Source organism: Sus scrofa, chromosome 14 (genome assembly GCF_054392235.1).
Source record: "Sus scrofa isolate SSC_HxYL_T2T_F1_AM1 chromosome 14, Sscrofa_HxYL_maternal_Yorkshire_Landrace_v2.0, whole genome shotgun sequence".
In the NCBI taxonomy this organism is placed as follows: domain Eukaryota; kingdom Metazoa; phylum Chordata; class Mammalia; order Artiodactyla; family Suidae; genus Sus; species Sus scrofa.
This window is the reverse complement of record NC_139396.1, coordinates 35,492,017-35,513,212: the sequence shown is the minus strand read 5'-3', so window position 1 is coordinate 35,513,212 and position 21,196 is coordinate 35,492,017. Positions and strand designations below refer to the sequence as shown.

Below are 21,196 nucleotides of genomic sequence, written 5' to 3'. Positions count from 1 at the left end.
GAGGTGGAATCAGGGAGGAAATAACCAAATATGGAGGATGTGGATGTGGAGAAGGAAGTCCTATCTAATCAAATTTATTTTCACCTTGTTTTCTACAAGTGTTTTTGCATAAAGGATGAAACAGCTGTGGGCTTTTAAAAGATTTAAGGCATAAGCCTTCTGGAAGTATTTTCATCTCATTCATTTTTTATGTAGTTTTTCAGATTACGCAAGTGCGTTACATACTTACCTCAAACATAGAAGCCATTCTGAACATGAAATGTAGAGAGCAAACATCCCCCATACTTTCACCCTCATGATAACAACACTATGAAAAGTTTGTTGAATGATCCTCTATCTTATTCACTTTTATAAGAATGGGAGTATATTGTGCATTTTGTTACAATTTGGTATTTTAACTTAACATCTTGATGCATTTCTGTATCAGAATATATTAGCTCTGATTATGTTAAATGTCCAGTAGGATTCTATTGTGTCGTACATTGTGCCGTAATTTGTTAGTAGAAAATAGTTGATTTCTATTTTTTATGAATACAAAAATTATGCATACAAATACAAAAAGTTCTTCAAGGAACTTCTTGATACATATTTACCTTCTGTATCAAGTTAGTATTTAGTAGTATAAATTTTTCTGGATCCAATCAATCTCCTAGCCAAAGCTTATATAGTAATTCATTATTGAATTTGAGTGTCCTTTTTTATTTTTTAGCTCAGCGAATTTTGACAAAGTGAATACTCCCACATGACCAGCTCTAGATCAGGAATTAGAACCACAGAAATACCCTTGGTGACCCTTTAGTCACTAAATTGCTCTTCTGTGCCCCACCTGTCACCCCAAGGTAATCTCTGATATTGACTTACAACACTGTAGAAGAGTTTTATCTTTGTGAGAGTTTTGTGTGAGTGGTATATGGAATCATATACATTCTTTGGTATCTGACTTCCTCAGCTCACATTGTTTTTGAGATTTGGTGCTATCATTGTATATGGCTGTAGACCTGCTGTTTCTCACTGCTGTATAGTGTTCAGTTGTCTGAGTTTAAGTTTACTTATCTGTACTAATATTCCCTCAAAGGCATTTGGATTGTCCTGGTTTTGGGATATTAGGAAAAATGCTGCTGCGAATATGCTTCCATCTCTCTTTTGATGAACCTATGTACCCACTTCTGTTGGGTATTTCTATAGGAGTAAAATTGCTATGTTGTAGTTTTGTTGTTTTAATATAAATTTGCTTCACTTTAACCTTTTTGTGTTTGGTTTAGCTTTCTGTCATGTTATTTATTTTTATTAGGCTTTTTATTTCTTTTTTTCTTTCTATATATTTTCTTAGCAGTTTTAGTAGATACAAACATTTTTATAAAGTGGTTGTTTCAATTTGCACTCCTGCTGGCAGTTTGCTTCATATCCTTGCTAATTCCTGGTATTGTTTGTTTTATTCTTTTGAGTATATAAAACTCCATACAGTATTAGTGTACCTTTATGTTTGTTATCGGATACTTTTCTTGTTTTAAAATTTTCTGATCAGGGAGTTCCCGTTGTGGCTCAGTGGTTAATGAACCTGACTAGGAACCAGGAGGTTATGGGTTCAGTCCCTGGCCTTGCTCAGGGGGTTATGGATCCAGCATTGCCATGAGCTGTGGTGTAGGTTGCGGACATGGCTCAGATCCTGAGTTGCTGTGGCTGTGTCATAGGCCGGCGGCTACAGCTCTGATTCGACCTCTAGCCTAGGAACCTCCATATGCAGCAGGTGCAGCCCTAGAAAAGACAAAAAAAAAAAAAAATCCTGATAAGTCTTAACTTCTTTATTCATCAAGGTGAACTTTAGGATCATTTTGAAATTTACAAAATATGTTGGGATTTTTATTTAGAATTTTATTGATTTGTGAGTTGTATTGATGTGAACTTATGGCTTGCAATACTGAGTCTTCCAATTCAAAATGACATGATTTTCCAGTTAATTTGAGGCTTCTGTTATGTCCCTCGGTTGAGTGATATGGTTTCTTTATATGGATCATCCTCATTTCTTAATAAGTGGTTGCCTCATTGTCTTATGCTTTTAAAAGGGTGAACATGGAGTTCCCATTGTGGCTAAGCAGTAACAAACCTCACTAGTAATCCATGAGGATGTGGGTTTGATCCCTGGCCTTGCTCAGTGGGTTAAGGATCCGGCATTGCCATGAGCTGCAGTGTAGGTCGCAGATGCAGCTTGGATCCCTGTTGCTGTTGCTGTGGCTGTGGTATAGGCCGGCAGCTGCAGCTCTGATTTGACTCCTAGCCCGGGAGCTTCCATATGCTGTGGGGAAGGCCCTAAAAAGACAAAAACTTTTAATGTTTAAAGCTATATGCTTTCTATTTGAAATTGTTTTATTTGGGTATTACTCGGTTTTCAAATATATGAGATTAACATGTCTTTTTGTGTGTGATGTGTATTTATGTGTTTTAATATATTTTTTCTTGTCTTTTGTCTTTTTTAGGGCCTCACCTGAGGTATGTAGAAGTTCCCAGGCCAGGAGGTCGAATCAGAGCTGTAGCAACATGGGATCCCAGCTGTGTCTTCGACCTACACCACAGCACATGGCAACGCCAGATCCTTCACCCACTGAGCGGGGACAGGGATCAAACCTGTGTCCTCATGGATGCCAGTCGGGTTTGTTAACCACTGAGCCACGACAGAACTCCCTATTTTTTTCATTAATTAAATTGTATTGACATATAGTTGATTTACAATATTGTGATAATTTCAGCTGTACAATAAAGTGATTCAGGTATACATGTACACACATCCATTCTGTTTCAGATTCTTTTCCCATATAGATTAGCTTTTTATAACAACCTATTTTCCTTGACTGTATATAAGATCACAAATGAAATATCTGGACTTGATTTTTATTTTTATTTAATTTATATTTTTGTCTTTTTAGGGGCCGCACCCATGGCATATGGAAGTTCTCAGGGTAGGGGTGTAATTGGAGCTGTAGCCACCAGCCTATGCCAGAGCCACAGCACTGTAGGATCTGAGGCGTGTCTGCAACTACACCACAGCTCATGGCAACGCTGGATCCTTAACCCACTGAGCAAGGCCAGGGATCGAACCCGAAACCTCATGGTTCCTAGTCGGATTCGTTAACCACTGAGCCACGATGGGAACTCCAGTTTTTTGGTTTTTTTTTTTTTTTTGGTCTTTTTTGGACTTGATTTTTAGATAGCTTTTTGCTTTCTTAGTTTCATATAAGATATTGCCTCTTTAGCTTTATTATTCCCTGAATCAGTTTTACTGACTTTATTCATTGGACCTTATTCTCAGATTTATCAGCATTAAGATAATAATCTCCTATAATTCTTTTTACTTTCCTGTTTTTTTTTTTTTTCTCATTTTCAGTTTTGTCTGTTTATGTTTTTTTCTCTTTAACTTTTGAAATAGGCTAATTAGTAATGTGTAGGTCATATCGAATTTTATCAGAGATCTAGACTTTATTTTGGGGCAGATTTCAGATGATATTAATTCCTCTTTGATTTCCTAGATTCATGTTATTTTTCTGATTTCATTTGTATGCTTATTAATTTATTTTATTGTTACTTAGTAAAAGACATTTATACTGTGAGCTTTCTCATATTAAAGATTTGACACTGACCTATAGATTTTGATGGGTTTGTTTTTTTTTTGGTCTTTTCTGTCCTTTTAGGGCTGCACCCACAGCATATGGAGGTTCCCAGGCTAGGGGTCTAATTGGAGCTGTACCTGCCAGCCTACGCCACAGCCACAGCAATGCCAAGTCTGCAACCTACGCCACAGCTCACAGCAATGCTGGATCCTTAACCCACTTGAGCAAGGCCAAGAATTGAACCCGAAACCTCATGGTTCCTAGTCGGATTTGTTTCGGTGGTGCCACGATGGGAACTCCTGGTGGGTTTTAATTTTACTTACCATTTTCTAGATAATCTATTTTTGTGTCTTTGATTTCCCCCTTTGCCTAACATTCAATTATATAGAGAGTATTTTAAATTCTGATAGGTTAGTGGCTTTTTTTGGGGTGTCTTTGTTGTTGTCAGGAATTTTAAGTTTTATTGTATCATGATTAGAATATTTGAATTTTTTTTTCTTTTTATAATTTGTTAAGATGTTCTTTACTGGTCGAATGTGTTCATTCACTCTTTGTGTAGCATTGTAAATCCTTGAATAGGAGAAATTCTCTTCTTGTAGAGTTACATTGTGAATATGCATTTGTATTTTCCAACTTAATGTTTTCCTGCATTCTTATTAGTTTTTTTTTTTGTTGTTGTTGTTGTTGTTTTGTTTTGTTTTTTGGTCTTTTGTCTTTTTTTTAGGGCCGCATCTGCGGCATATGGGGGTTCCCAAGCTAGGGGTCTAATCAGAGCTACAGCTGCCGGCCTACACCAGAGCCACAGCAGTGCCAGATCCTTAACCCCCTGAGTGAGGCGAGGGATTGAACCTGCAACTTCATGGTTCCTAGTCAGATTCGTTTCCACTGCACCACGATGGGAACTCCCTGTATTCTTAATTTTTTACTTACTCCATCTGTCAAGGCCTGAAAGAAATTTGTTGGAAACCCTTATTCATTTATTTATTTTACTTTATTTTTCTTTTTTGGCCACTCTGTGGCATATGGAGTTCCCGGGCATGGATTGAATCTGAGCTGCAATTGTGACCTACACCACAACTGTGGCAATGTGCTGGGTCAGGGATTGAACCCATATCCCTGCTGCTGCAGACACCATCAATCCCATTGTGCCACAGTGGGAACTCCAGAAACCTTTATTGATGGATGATTTTGTGTCCATTTTTCCTTTGTAGTGTTAAATGTATAATACACATATATGTAAGTTTTTAACAGTTTCATTGAAATATAATTGATGGAGTTCCCGTCATGGCGCAGTGGTTAACGAATCCGACTAGGAACCATGAGGTTGCGGGTTTGATCTCTGCCCTTGCTCAGTGGGTTAACGATCCAGCGTTGCCGTGAGCTGTGGTTTAGGTAGAAGATGCGGCTCAGATCCCGCGTTGCTGTGGCTCTGGTGTAGGCTGGTGGCTACAGCTCCGATTAGACCCCTAGCCTGGGAATCTCCATATGCCAAGGGAGCGGCCCAAGAAAAATCGCAAAAAGCTGGGGAAAAAAAAAAAAAAGGAAATATAATTGACTTACAGAAGACAACACACATTTGACGTATGTAATTTCATGTCTTGAAATATCTATCCCACCGTTGCAATGCACATCTGTCTATCACTACAAAGCCCTTGTGCACCTTTATAACCCTTTCTTGTTATCCCTTGCTATCCCCAGGTAACCACTGATCTCCTCTTTCACTATAGATTAGTTTACCTTTTCTAGAATTATATGTTAATGAAATTATGCACTATATGCTCCATTCTGCTTAATTTCCTTTACTCAGCATAATTATTTTCAGATTCACCCTGTTGTGTGTATTCCATTAAAGAAACCCTAGTTTGTCTGTCTGTTCATCTGTTCATTGTAGAAACTCTAGTTGGGAACTACTAGAAATAAATATGCCTTAAACATTTGTATACAGTCTTTGGGCTTTTTCTTTGAGGGAGGTGGTAAATACCCAGTTGTGGAATGGCTGGATCATATGGTAGGTATATTTTTAAGGTTTTTAAGACATCATTACTATTTTTCAGAGTGGTTACACCATTTGGCATTTCCATGAGCAGTATGAGAGTTAAAACAGTTTCTTCACATGCTTGCTGTATCAGTTTGCTAGCCTGCCATAATCAAATATCATAGACTGCATGGTTTAAACAGCAGCAATTTGTTTTCTTGTAGTTCTTGAGGGTGAAAGTGCAGGATTAAATTTTGGCAGGGTTGCCTTCTGCTGAGGCCTTTCTCCTTGACTTGTAGATGGCTGCTCTCTTGTTACCTCTGTGTGTGGTCTTTTCTTGGTAGTTTTTTTTTCTGAATTTCCTCTTATAAGGACACCCCGTCATTAGATTTGGGCCCCTCATTTTAACTTAATCACCTCTTTAAAGACCCAGAGGTTCTAGCGTTTCAACCTATGAAGTTGGGGTACACAATTCAGACTCTGACACTTGTCAACACTTGTTATGATCAGTTGTGATTTAGCTTTTCTCATAGATGTGGTATCTTGTGATTTTCAGTTTGTGTTTCTCTAATGACTAATAACATAGAGCATATTTTCATGTACTTATTACCATTCATGTATCTTCTTTGGTAAAATATCTTGTTTCATGCCCATTTTTAGATTGGGGTTTAATTTCTTACTATCGAGTACTGGGAAATCTTTATTTTGGACTCGAGTATTTTATCACATACATGCTTTGGAAATATATTCTCCTAGTCTCTGGCTTGTCTTCATTCTTATAACAGTATCTTCTAATGAGCAGAAGTTTGTAATTTGATGAAGTTTATTTTATTGATTTATTATTTTTTTTAATGGATTGTGCTTTTGGTATTATATTTTAGAGCTCTTTGCCAAACCCCAAAACGTGAGGATTTTCGTCTGTGTTTTCTTCTAGAAGTTTTATAGTTTTAGGTTTTACACTTAGGTCTATGAGCCATTTATTTTTTATATATAATATGAAGTATGGGTCAGTTCTTTTTTTTTTTTTTCTTTGTCTTTTTGTGTTTTTAGGGCTGCACCCGTGGCATATGGAGGTTCCCAGGGTAGGGGTCTAATCGGAGCTTTTGCTGCTGGCCTAGGCCACAGCCACAGCAACATGGGATCCAAGCCGTGTCTGTGACGTACACCACAGCTCACAGCAATGCTGGATCCTTAACCCACTGTGTGAGGCCAGGGATCAAACCCGAGTCGTCATGGATTCTAGCGGGGTTCATGAATCGCTGAGTGACGATGGGAACTCCAGGTCCTTTTTTTTTTTTTTTTTTAAATATCAACAATCAGTTGTTCTTGTATCATTTGTTGACAAGGCTATTCTTTCTTTACTGAATTACCTTTGTACCTTTGTTGAAAATCAGTTGACATGCATGTGTGATTCTCTTTCTGAGCTCTATTTTCTTCCATTGATCTTTTTGTTTATCTTGATTCCAGTACCACACTATCTTGATTATTGTAACTTTAAAAATTAGTCTTGAAACCATGTACTCTTAAGTCCTCAAACATTCTTCTTCCTGAAAGTTGTTTTGGCTCTTCTTGGTCTTTTGCATTTTCGTATGCATTTTGGAGCCAATTTGTCAGTTTCTACAAAATAGTGTAGATGGATAGGGATCATGTTGAATTTGTCGATCAGTTTGGGTAGAACTGAAATCTTAACAATATTGAAAATTCTGATCCAAGAACATGACATACTTCTCTATTTAAGTAGTCTTTAGTTTCTCTCAGCATTATTTTATAGTTTTCAGTGTCAATTTCTTGTGTGTCTTTCATCAGATTTATCCCTAAATATGTTATATTTTCTGATACTATTATTAATAGTATTTTATTAATTTCAATTTCTGTTGGTTTATAGAAATACAATTGATTTTTTTCTCTTTCTTCCCTTGTAGTATCAAACCTAGCTGTTAGTATTAGTGTATGAATAAGGAAGGGCTCTGGAGATAAGGGCTTTTATTTATCTTGTGGAGTCAGAATCAAAAGACTTTTTTTTTTTTTTTTTTTTTTTTTTTTTTTGGTATATGCTATTCCCAGTCTCCTGATTGCTTTTAATAGTTATACTGTGTCATCATGTTATATAGTCATTGACTATTATGATCTCTCTTTTAACACCCATTTAATCTTAGTTCTGCAAGTAACTGTTAGTTTTTGCTCATACCAGTCTTTCTATAGCCATTTTAGTTTAGCCATATAGTTTTCTAATGCTTGACTTCTTTTTTTTTTTTGTCTTTTGTCCTTTTAGGACTGCACCTGCAGCATGTGGAGGTTCCCAGACTAGGGGTCTAATCAGAGCTGTTGCTGCCGGCTTATATCACAGCTCACAGCAACACCAGATCCTTAACCCACTGCGTGAGGCCAGGGATCGGACCTGCAACCTCATGGTTCCTCGTCAGATTCGTTAACCACTGAGCTGAGATGGGAACTCCTAGCTTGACTTCTTGTGTAGTGGTAGCTGTCCCCTTAATACTTGACACATGAAAGGTACTTTTGCTGGATATAAATTTTTTAACTTGCATTTTCTTAAGTAGCTTTAATATGTTTCTAGGAGTTCCCAATGTGGCATAGCAGAAATGAATCCTACTAGAAAACATGAGGTTGTGGGTTCAATCCCTGGCCTTGCTCAGTGGATTAAGGATCTGATGTTGCCGTGAGCTGTGGTGTAGGTTACAGATGTGGCTCAGATCTGGTGTTGCTGTGGCTGTGGCGTAGGCCAGCAGCTGTAGTTCTGATTAGACCTGTAGCCTGGGAACCTCCATATGTCTCGAGTGTGGCCCTAAAAAGCAAAAAAAAAAAAAGAAAAAAGTTCTCTGTCATATTAAAAAAAAAAATCATTTCTGTCAAATGATATTTTCCTCTGTGAATCATGTACTCTCTTTGTGCTTTTGCCTAGAAGTCCAAAAGACTTTTCTTTCAAGTTCAGTAACTTTTTAAAGAATATGTTGTTCATTCAGGGTTGATAATCTCAGACAAATGGTGTATTCCTTCCGTATGTAGCTTCAATTATTTTTCATTCAGGAAAATATTCTTGAATTGCAATTTTCAGTATTCTTTTCTATTGTTTTGTTGTTGTTTTAATCAGAGATTCCTATTTTCTGTTTTAGGTTTTCCTTGCCCGCCTTTAATATTTGTTATTTTGTCTTGCATTCTTTTAATTTATATCTTCATTTTCCTTTATTTAAATATTTTTCTCCTTTTAACCATCTGTTTCTCTTAAAGCATGTTTATGTTTATTTACTCTTCTAAAATAATCTTCATTTTTCTCTCTCTTTTTTTTTTTTGCCATGCCTGTGGCATGCAAAGCTCCTGGGCCAGGGATTAAGCTTGAGCCACAGCAGTGACTCAGGCCATAGCAGTGACTCCAGATCCTCAACTGCTAGGCCACCATGAAACTCCATAATGTTCATTTCTAAAATGGTGCTTTCTTTTATTTGTCATTCTTTCTTGAGTTTCCTGAGTCACCTTTGAATCACATCTTTTGTGAATTAAAAATTTTTGAAATTTTTTCATGCCTGTGTCATTTAGTATCTTTTATCTGGCTTCGAATTAGGGCATGCTTTTATTGTCTGTAGGGATATTAGCTGTTTAATAACTCTTCCTTATAGTAATTTTGTATGGTATCTGACATCCGTAGATTCTGTTGTTCGTTTTTTTGTTGTTGTTGTTTTTTGTTTTTTTTTTTTTGCTTTTTAGGACCACACCCGCAGCATATGGAGGTTCCCAGGCTAGGGGTCCAGTTGGAGCTACAGCTGTTGGCCTACAGCTCACGGCAACACTGGGTCCTTAACCCACTGAGCAAGGCCAGGGATAGAACCTGCAACCTCATGATTCCTAGTCAGATTTGTTTCTGCTGTGCCACAGTGGAAACTCCCTTTTGTTCATTTTTATGTGAAGTTAATTTTCTTCATCTCTTCGAAGGAGGGTTAATTTAATTTGTTCCCCCTCCCCCATAATACTTCTTCTGTTGTACAGCTTCTATGGTGGTTTTTGCACAGACAGCTTGCTTTCTGGGGTTTCCTAATTCCTCTCTATCAGTTTTATCTAGACCTGCTCTTTCTTTCTTTGTGGTTCCTGTTTTGCCTAATTTTGATTCCACTCAAAGCATTTTCTCCTCATTGTGGATCCGTGTCCTGGAAGGGGGTCCTGGAGGGTCAGTTTCAAGAGTCCATGGAGACAAACTGCTGCAGCCCTTTCAGACGTGCACTCACCTACTATTGGACTGGGCAGAGCCCCTTTGAGTTTCAGTTGCTAACCTGAGATTGGTCCATTGTGCTTTCTACTGACTTTCCAGAGGGCTCTGGGAGTTCTCCTGTTCTGCCAGCCCGCAGGCATCCCATTGCTTTCTCTGCTTTCTTTGGCATAGTCATTAGTAATACTGTCTTCTGGCTGCTGGTGGTTTGTCCTTGCCTGCCCTGTACTGTAGAGTTTGTGAGGATTCTTGTCATTGAGTTATGTCATAAATGTTACCTGTGAGTTTTTGTTCCCTAAACTGTTTTAATAGTCTGTTTTTGTTTCATTTAGAGAAAGTTCTAGTTTTCTGTACAGAAAGTGAAGAATTTTAATCTTATTTCACGGAGAAAAGAGTTTGCTTTTATAAGATAACAACCTTGTCATGAAGGCCAAGAAGGTAAATTTTAGTCAATTAAAATTTAAGTTTGTGTTTTAGTTAGTGGTTTTACTGTGAAATCACCATAGAATGGGTTAGAAGACTAATTACTTTTATTAATCATCAAGTAACTAAAAATTATCGAGAATGTGTTAACTAGCTGACTGTATATTAGTATGTTATTGAAAATTTCAGCGGGAGGCCAATTTTTTAGTATCAGCTAATAAGTAGTACAAATACTTCACTGTAAAGTACTTCTTACTAGGGACATAAATTATCTCTTTTATCTGGTTGTTCCTATTTTGAGAATATAAAACACTTCAAATAAATCTAGTCATTTATGAAGATTCAGAGAACTGGGAATTTATCTAATTGTCCTTCCTGTTATGTCAATCCCAATTTCCCTGTTTTCATCAACTTGAAGACCCCCTTGGTTGTAAGAGCATTTTGATTTTGACTTTTTAAAAAACTGGCTACTTCATTTGTTATATATAGAGAGGGCCCAGAAGGGAGAGCTAAAATTAAATGAGATAATTCTGCTTCTTCATACCTTCTCAGTTTAATATAGAATGGAAAAGAAATGTAGGCAAACCATCTGAGAACCAATAGTATAGTTCAGATATCAAATCATAGCATTCATTCAGTGCAGTTCAGATACCTATGACATTCTATGTTGAATGATAATTGTTAACAGTAGAAATTTGTTTTAAAAATGTAGTTTTCTTATGTTAGGTACACAGCCAGTGTTCTGTTCCTCAAATAAATTCTGATTCTAGGAGTTCCCCTTGTGGCTCAGTGGGCTAAGAACCCGACACAGTGTCTGTGAGGATGTGGGTTTGATCACTGGCCTCTTTCAGTGGGTTAAGGATCCAGTGTTGCTGTGAGCTGTGGTGTAGGTAGCACATGTGGCTCAGATCTGGTTTTTCTGTGGCTGTGGCATAGGCCAGCAGCTGCAACTCCAATTTGACCCCTAGCCTGGGAATTTCCATGTGCTGTGGGTACAGCCCTAAAAAGATGAAGAAACAAATTCTGATTCTAATTGCTAGTTATTTACAGTAATCAGAGAAGATGATGGGAAAGCCGTGCCTTCCAATGTTATTTTAAAATTAAAAAAAGTTTTTTGGCTGCACACACGGCATGTGGAGGTTCCAGGGCCAGGGATCAGATCCACACCACAGCAGTGACAACACCAGATCCCTAACCCACTGAGCCACCAGGGAATTCCAGTATCTGCCAATATTTAGACATAAGACTTAACATGGATCTTTCCTAAGTATATGCGATTCATTGTGGCAAGTACCTGTAGGATCTCCTTATGATCCTTATATTTATAAATTTTTTCTAGGATGGATTTTAAGAGCAGAGTTTTAGCAAGTGTTCAGTTTCTAAGAAGTTTTAAGAATGTTCTTTACATTGAATAAAGTGATGGGAAGATCCTCTCCTGTCTTTGAAGATGGAAAGGAGTTGCTGCCTGTTTCATATAGGGCAGTTAGAAAGAAGGGGCTTACTGTGGGTGAAGGGAGAGCTGTTTCAAGAAGTAAGATTTTGGACTTAAGTGTTATTTTTTTAAGTATGTTTTATTGTCAGCCCTGTTTCAGTGTTTCTTTCCTTTTTTTTTAGAGATAGTATATTTTATTTTATGCTTCTAAAAATTTTTACTATAGTTGATTTAAAGTGTTCTGTTAGTTTCTGCTGTACAGCAGAGTGACCCAGTTATTTTTATATATATATATATATATATATACACATATATACACACCCACACACATTCATTTTCTCACATTATCCTCCATCATGTTCTATCACAAGAGATTAGAGTTCCTGTGCTATACAGCAGGATCTCATTACTTGTATTTCTCTGTTTGCCTTAATTCTAAAGATCGCTACCAGGGCAATCCAAGATCTTCGAATCAGTTCAGAAAGCCTGAGGTTTAAGAGGAGATGATAAAGATGAAAGAAGGACTGGAAGGAGATTCAGAGCTAACCAGTTTTCCTACTTCTTATTTCAGTTCAGTAAAGATCTCTCTGCTTGTGCTTTATATTGCTGTCCTTATGAAATGGTACTTTTCAGTTTAGGAAAAATGTTTTGTTTCCTTATTCCATCTGATCTAGAAGAGCAAGTTTTAGATCTTCTCCCTGCTTTCATTTTCTTCAAGAAAACTAGGGGTGACTGAGATATGGTGGCAGTTTGCCTGACCCTCCCCTGGAGTGACATAGTAGAGAACCTAGGCTCAGATAATGGCTTTAAAGAAATACTTACAAAGCCTTGAGATGTGAGGCCTACTCTCTAGGTTTGAGAGCTACACATTTTAGCATGACCGTGGATTGACTGGGCTGGAGCTATAATGGCTAATTATGCCTTGCCCAGGTTTCAGAAATAGCAGAGAGGAAAGTGGAGACATTTTTAAGAAATTCATGTTTTCTATTTACGTGTTCTACTTACATATATATGTCCACTATAGTATGGCCTTTTCACCATCATATTCTTCTTAAGTATGAATATTTAGCAATATTTATATGCTAACCCCCTTTTTTAGAAGAATACATTTGGTCATTGTAGAAAACTCAGACAATTAACACACACACAAAAAAAGAAAAAAGTGATGAGGCCCGCACTGTGCATAGATGTTCTCTGTGTGGGCTAGGAAATAACAGATGAAATCAGCATTTATGTTCTGTATGTAAATCTTTAAATTTTCTCCCTCCTTTTAAAAAAATGAGCCTTTTTCACTGGCTCTTAGATACTGTTTATTGTAGGCTATACTAAGGATGCACTGGGTTTTATGTTCTAACAAAAAATGACAGTTATGTGTAAGGTGCATCATCCATTGTAGGAAATAACCCAATTCCACACATAAAAGAATGCCTTAGAATTACTGAGATACTGGTGATTTTGTGTTATGTAAATATAAATATTTTTAAATTTATCAGACTTTTTCTTTATGGTTTATGCATTTGGGGCTTAAAGATTTCTCATGTTTTAGAATGTACTTTTCTGTATTATCATTATTATTTTTTATCTTTTTGTCTTTTTTTTAGGGCCGTACCCACGGCATATGGAGGTTCCCAGGCTAGGGGTCTAATTGGAGCTACAGCTCCTGGCCTGCGCCACAGCCACAGCAGTGCCAGATCTGAGCCATGTCTGCGACCTACAGAACAGCTCACAGCAATGCCGGGTCCTTAACCCACTGAGCGAGGCCACGTATCGAACCCGCAACCTTATGGTTCCTAGTCGGATTCGTTTCCGCTGTGCCATGATGGGAACTCCTTTTTCTGTATTTTTGTCTAATTTAATGTTTCCTTTTTTTCTTTTTTTTTTAAATTATTTTCCCACTGTACAGCAAGGGGGTCAGGTTATCCTTACATGTATACATTACAATTACATTTTTTCCCCCACCCTTTGTTCTGTTGCAACATGAGTATCTAGACAAAGTTCTCAATGCTATTCAGCAGGATTTCCTTGTAAATCTATTCTAAGTTGTGCCTTTTTTTCTTTTGTTCATTCTTTCAAGTGATTTAGATTTTGGTCCATGTGACACTTATTTTTTGTATTGTGGTCTTTTACTTCTTCTTTGAATTTTTTCTTTTCTAATTTGAAATCCCATCCCGTAGTAACAATTATATATGTGAAAATACATGTTTTTAGATTTCTTAGCCTGTAGATCCATCCATTAGTCTCTTCCTGTGTCAAGATCACACTATTTTAGTTAATGTGATTTTAAAATTCAGTTTGAGAAGTTCCCATTGTGGCGCAGTGGTTAACGAATCCGACTAGGAACCATGAGGTTGCGGGTTCCATCCCTGCCCTTGCTCAGTGGGTTAAGGATCCAGCGTTGCCGTGAGCTGTGGTGTAAGTCGCAGATGCGGCTCGGATCCCATGTTGCTGTGTCTCTGGCGTAGGCCTGTGGCTACATCTCCAATTAGACCCCTAGCCTGGGAACCTCCATATGCCTCGGGAGTGGCCCAAGAAAAGGCAAAAAGACCAAAAAAAAAAAAAAAAAAAAAATTCAGTTTGATATCTGAAGGGCAAGTCCTTTGCAGCGTCAAGTCCCAAGTGTTGTCCTGATGTTAGAAGATAGCAGTATTAAACTATATACATCATGAGTATGTCCTTTGATTGCTAGTGTATCATTGGGAAGATTCTAAATAAAGGGATGGAAGTGTAATTTTTTTTTCAATTAAAACACTTAAATACTTTTCCTATGCATGTATTGACATGTATACTTTGTTTTTTTATTTGTTTGTTTGTTTTTTGTCTTTTTGCCTTTTCTAGGGCTGCTCCCATGGCACATGGAGGTTCCCAGGCTAGGGGTCCAGTTGGAGCTGCAGCTGCTGGCCTATGCCAGAGCCACAGCAATGTGGGATCGAGCCACATCTGTGACCTACACCACAGCCAGCTCCTTAACCCACTGAGCAAGGCCAGGGATCGAACCTGAAACCTCATGGTTTCTAGTCGGATTCGTTAACCACTGAGACACGACGGGAACTCCTACTTTGTTTTTTTAAACAGACAGAAAAAGCAATCAAATACTTTGTAGTCAGCCTTTAACAGTGTAATGGAAATATCTTTCTGTATCATTAAATCTCATTTTGCAGCATAAGTTTTCATAATTCTGTAGCTTTTTATTGTGATTATGTGTAGTTTAATTAGCTGATCTAGTAATGGTTATTTATGCCTCTTCCAATTTTTGCTATCATAAATAACATCACAGCAGATATTTTTCTGTATCTTTGCGTCCGTGATTATTTCCCTAGGCTAAACTGTGTTGGGGCAGAGAATATGGATACCCCCCTCCACACACGCAAATATGTGTGCATTTAAATACCCTTCATAAAAGATTTACCAATTACATTCACATTTGCAGTAAAAAGGACCATATAATCCTCTCTCTTCAAGAAATGTAAAAATATTCTGGGTGCAGATTCTCCAATGTTTTAGTTCCATAACAATCAAAGAAATGAAAGCACTAGCTAGGATGTTTTTTTGGATCTTGAGTGCCTCTTGTTATGCCTAGTATGCAGAAATAAGAGTTATGGGGCTTATAGTTTCACTTACAATAGTCACTGCCAAATTGTCAAACATTATATAAGGCTACCAGTTTCTTTACATCCTTGCTTATCTTTAATAGTTTCAGATGTCTCAATTTTTGCTCATCTTAGCCAAAGATAAATAAGACAAAAATCCTTTTCCTTGAGGCTCTTGAAAGTATTTGGGGGGTGGGGAGGGGTGTAATCCAGACAAAGGATAAGAGGCATTATGATAAGCTCTGTGAAGGAAGTGTGTGGGGAAGGTCCTTGGGGACACAGAGGAGTGGACCTCAGGATGGACGAGGAAGGCATCATAAAGGAAGCAATTCCTGGCTGTTTTGAATGTTGAGCGTAAGAGTGCTTAGACTCAGGAACCAGAGTTGTGATGAAGGACATCTGCATAGAACAGTATGAGCAAAGGCCCAGAGGTATGAGCTTAAAGGATGCTTTTGGGGAAGTACAGGTGATTTGAGGATGAAGCTTTTTAATAGAAGATCAGGGCAAAAGGTTGGGGGCCAAGTCATACATGACCTCATAGTCAAAGTCAGGGTGCTTAGACTTCATTCTATGAGTGAGGGAGAGTCATTGCTAGGCTTTAAAATAGGAGATGGCATGATCTGATTAGGTCCTTGATATAATGGAATACAGTGGAAGGCATAGAGTTAATTCTCTTTTGGGTGTAGAATGGTTGTTAGACTTGACATTTCCTTAGGAAATAACATAGTTAAAAGGAAACAACCTATTGGGGACAGTGAGGATAATGGTGTTTCAGCTGCCTCCCCCTTTCCAAAGGAGGACTTTCAGTCCTGCCAGGAATACTTTTCCCAGCAATTGTTAGTCTATGCTTCTGAACACAGTTCTTGTAGGAGTCAGGTCTTTGCTGAGTCTTAGCCTTTAATGTCTTAGCATTTGTTCCTTTTCATATCTCCTGGAGAGTTCTTCGGGAGGCTCCATTTCCTCCTTGGGGTCTGCTCTGCTTTATACTTCCATAAAATAAACTTGGCATCTTCAGTTCTTGCCCCCTCTCCAGGGGAATCTTAAGGACTTTTGGCCCAAGAATTTTGAGTTAGGTCCAGGGTTCAGAGTAATGATTTATTGCTCCAGTCCACCTCCAATTTGCCTCTCTCAAAGAGGTGCTTTGCATGAAGCTGGTATCATATTTTTGTAGATCTGTCAAAATGTGCTTCTGGCTTGTTACAAACATAGCAACGATCATACTTTAGTTCTGATGCTTAAAAGCAATAAAGTTTCCAATAAATATGCATTTAAATTTCAATTTTGGGACCCATTTGCACCCTCTCCCTTGTGTGCTTGTATTTAAAACCAATTATGTTCATATGTTTGCAGTGTAACTTGCCATTCAGTATTTTCTTTCACTATAACATTAGATGTCAAATGAATTTTTTCCCTCATTTTCCTTACAGAGGTTTTTTTTAATCTCAAAAATGAGTACATTTTCTTACAACCCTTCTTTTTAACTTGAATCACTTTAGTTTGACTTGAGCAGACTTCTTGGTCCTTGGGGCATTTATTTTTGGCATTTCCACTGGAAGTTTTTTTTTTTTTTTGAGGGGGAGAATGTGGCACATTACCATTACAAGTGGAGAGAAGAATTAAGTGACAGAAACTAATAAAAAGTCTACCAAGCATGTATGTAGTACGGGAAAAAACAGTATGAAGAAAGTAAAAGTTGAAGATTAGGTGATTAGCAGTAGGTATGACAGAGAGGTTTGAATAAGAGGTTTAGTTGAGAGTAAATTATTACCATTGTAGAATGGAATTGCTTAAACAGTGGCTCTTGGAACCTACCACCTATGGCTGTGATGCCCTGGCTTTGACTTTGAAGATGTCTGGTTTCTGTAGTAGATAGAGTATTTGGCTGTATTAGATCAGTACTTTTCAAAGCGTGGTTGTAGCATGGCAACATCCCATGACCTGGGTGCTTGTTAGGAATGCAAATACTTTTTTTTTTTTGTCTTTTTAGGGCCATACCCGCCGCATATGGAGGTTTCTAGGCTAGGGGTCCAATTGGAGCTGCAACTGCCGGGCTACACCACAGCCACAGCAACACTGGATCCTTAACTCACCGAGTGAGGCCAGGGATTGAACCTTCATCCTCATGGATCCTAGTCAGATTCGTTTCTGCTGAGCCACGATGGGGATTCCAGGAATGCAAATTCTTTAGCCCACCCCAGACCTGGACCAGTACCTCTGGTGGTGGGCCCAGTCATGTTGAAGTTTAAGGCTCAAGTATTAGAGAAAATGTGGGTGGTTCTTTGTGTCAATAGTGCTAGGAAATAATGCTGGTTATATAACTAGTACTCTGTTTTCAAGATTCTTTCTCCCTGGGGACTTCCTTTTTGTTCTGGTAATCCTTATATGTAGCTGTAATTTCAATGAGAAAAAAAATTCCAAAGACTTGATGTTATATTGAATTGAGCATTTATGTGTTCTGGTTCCACTCAGCCAGTGTCTTTCATTTTCTGTATCTTTATAGCTCTCAGCCTTTCTGTGTATTTGTTATGCAGATGGTGTAACTGTAGCCTCTTTTTGTTTCTTTTAGGTTCTTAATCTGGATTATGCCTGTTTAGATTCTGTGTGAAAATGTGTGTGTGGTTTTAGGAACTGAAGTTTACTTGAAAGATGTAAGTAGAAGAGAGCAGTAATTAGAATAGAGGATTGATGGAAAACATTTTTATTGAGTTTTTCTTTTAAATTTATGCATGAGAAAGGAAAATCCTTTAGAAACATAGTTAAGTTTCATGATCTAACTAAAGTTAATATTTAAAAACTTTTAAAATGACTTAATAGTATAAAATACCTTCAAGAGGTAAACAGGTACACAGCCTTCATTCCATAATTTTCCCTCAGCCACTGATTCTCTTCCCATGAGGCAGCCAGTGTTATTTACCTGTCCTTTTATATGTACACACACAAACACTCATACATATATTACCATTAAAGTACATTTATTTGTTGCCATAAATAGTAGCATACTTTACCTTATGATGGGCAATTGGTTTTTGAAATCTTTTGCTGTTAATAGATACATTAACATATATAATATATAAAACTGACTCACTTTGCTATACAGCTGTGTATATATGTGTTACTATATCTGTAGAATAAGTTTCTAGACGTTTAACTGGTTGTGTCAAAGAGTATATGTATGTGCAGTTTTGATAGCTGTTGTCAGATTGCCTCCATAATGGCTGTACCATTTTGAACTCCTGCCAGCAGTGTGAGAAGGTGCTTATTTCTCCACAGCTTCACCAACATACTGTTTTGAATATTTGCCAATCTGGTTGGTGAAGAGTAATTTCTCAGTATAGTTTTAATTGTGTACAATGTGGATCATCTTTTTATTTGTATTTCTTTCCCATGAATTGCTGACAGCTTTTGAATATATCTCTTTAACTTTTCATTTACCCGTCAGAATTCTTTGAGGAACTTGTGTCTTCTGAGACTTGGGAGATACCAAAATGAAAAATTTGCTGTAGGGTTAGTTTTTGTTTTTAAGATGGAAGGCATTTTGAAATGAAACATGCTGAAGAAAAGAAGTCAGGGAGTTCCCGTCGTGTCTCAGTGGTTAACGAATCCTACTAGGAACCGTGAGGTTGCGGGTTCCATCCCTGCCCTTGCTCAGTGGGTTAAAGCTCCGGCGTTGCCGAGAGCTGTGGTGTAGGTCACAGATGCAGTTCGGATCCCGCGTTGCTGTGGCTCTGGCGTAGGCTGGTGACTACAGCTCTGATTCGACCCCTAGCCTGGGAACCTCCATATGCTGTGGGAAGCGGCCCTAGAAAAGGCAAAAAGACCAAAAAAAAAAAAAAAAAAAAGAAAAAAAGAAAAAAAGAAAAAAAAAGCAAAGAACTCAGGAAAAGAGCGTGTGCTTGAAAATAGATGAAGCAAAACGGCTGGTCGATAGAGGATTTAGGGAACCAAGAAATACCTATTTAGTTAGAGATGCATGTATATTGTGTGTGATGTCATGACATCATTTCTGGGTTTTCTGCTCAGAATTCAGATAGCTTGACCACAGAATCTACTATTTGGAAACACATTTGTGTTTCCACATGACTAGTATTAATAACATTGTTGCTGTAAAGTGGAGTATTGAAAAAGACTGAAGGTTATGATGTTATGGTGATTCCGTGTACATACGTGGATCCAGTGTTCTTTATAAAGGCTCCCTAACTTTATTTTACTTCTCATTCCATTCCACTTTCACATTACTTCTCACTTTCTGGACATCCCATCGCTTGTGAGGGAAGGTCCAGAGCCTACTTTGTTCTGAAGGGGATGTATATAGTGTTTCATACAAGGTTCTCAGTGACCATCCTGTAGGCACAGTGCTGAGAGCAAAGCTGGATAAGAGCAGATCCTAAGTAGGTAGGAATGAGAACGAGTTGCAGGATAGCCAATGAAAGTTTTCTTAAGGGCCAAGTATTAGCCATAGTGAGGAGACCCTAGTCATCTATTCTAAAGAATTTCAAGGAGACCACTTGGGTTCAGACTTAGAATGACCCTTTCCTTTGTATATTAGTGCCCTTGGCACTGTCTCTTACGTAATGTCCAGATCCTAGGTTTTCCCCAGATCCTGATGAATCCAAGGAGTATGAATGGATACTGTGAGGAGAGAAGAGAGGAACCCTGAATTTCCCTTTAAAGACCTGCCATATTACTACATTGCTGTAGAGTGTAATACCATTGTAAAGCACTTGTTCTTTGGGAAACTTAATAACCTCAGATGCAGGTCTTGACTAGAAGGTGAAGAGGAACTGGATTTTAACTATTTCCTTTAAAAATGTCACTTGAGAAGCATTAAAAAAATTAAGCTTTAAACTGAGAGTAAGCAGCATATAGCAACCCCAAAATAAATTAAAAAATGAAACCACCCAATAGTTACAAATACATAAAATAGATAAGCAACAAGGATTTACTGTACAGCACAGAATTATATTCAGTATCTTGTAATAATCTATAATGGAAAATAATCTGAAAAATATATAAAACCGAATCACTTTGCTATACACCTGAAACCAACACAATATTGTAAATCAATTTATTTCAACAAGAACGAAATGAAACCAGCTGCTCACTAGTTTTACCTTACTTAAATGCTAAATGCTAGTCTAGTTCTAGAACTGAAAATGACTTTGTCTTTCTAGAAGTATATGTTTTGTATATGTAATGAGATTTTTTTTCTGTGGCTTCGAAAAATTAGTTTTACTACTTTATTATCAGACCTTTCATGTAAGAAGAGTGATCAGGGATTTCTCATGCAATTGGGCACAAGAATTCAGATTGACACTAGAGCTTTGTACCTCACTTATTCCTTTTCCTTATCCCCTGCTATATATGAAATAGATGAGATTTTTTAAAGTGAAGATTGAATTGTATTCTCACATTTATTGTGAACTGGCAGGAAAATGGAAAGGATCATTCTTTGAGACAGTTGACTTGGCTGGATAGAAAGTACTTCTGTTTTGTTTCTCTGCCCTCCTTTTTCACCATGATTTAAAACATCAGATGCACTTGCAAAATCCAAAACCAATAAATTTAGGATGAATTAAAATTCATATAGAATTAAGATATTTAGTTGCACTAACTATGTAATTTTTATTTTTTGTTTTTTGTTTTTTCTAGGGCCCCACCTGCGGCATATGGAGGTTCCCAAGCTAGGGGTCTAATCAGAGATGTAGCCGCCGGCCTGCGCCACAGCCATGCCAGACCCAAGCCACGTCTGCGACCTACACCACAGCTCACAGCAACGCTGGATCATTAACCCACTGAGCAGGGCCAGGAATCGAACCCACAACCTCATGGTTCCTAGTGGGATTCGTTAACTAACCACTGTGCCACGATGGGAACTCCTGTAATCTTTTTAAAAATAGTATTTTATGGCTATGTCCTGTGAATATTCTCATTTGGTTTCTAGAGTCAGTTATTAACTCTTGA

At 37.8% G+C, this 21,196-nt stretch overlaps 1 protein-coding gene across 4 annotated transcripts in view; it reads left to right on the top strand.

Moving 5' to 3' along the window:
- XKR6 (XK related 6) overlaps positions 1-21,196 on the top strand; it is a 294,250-nt gene that overhangs the window by 49,904 nt on the left and 223,150 nt on the right. The window lies entirely within an intron of this gene.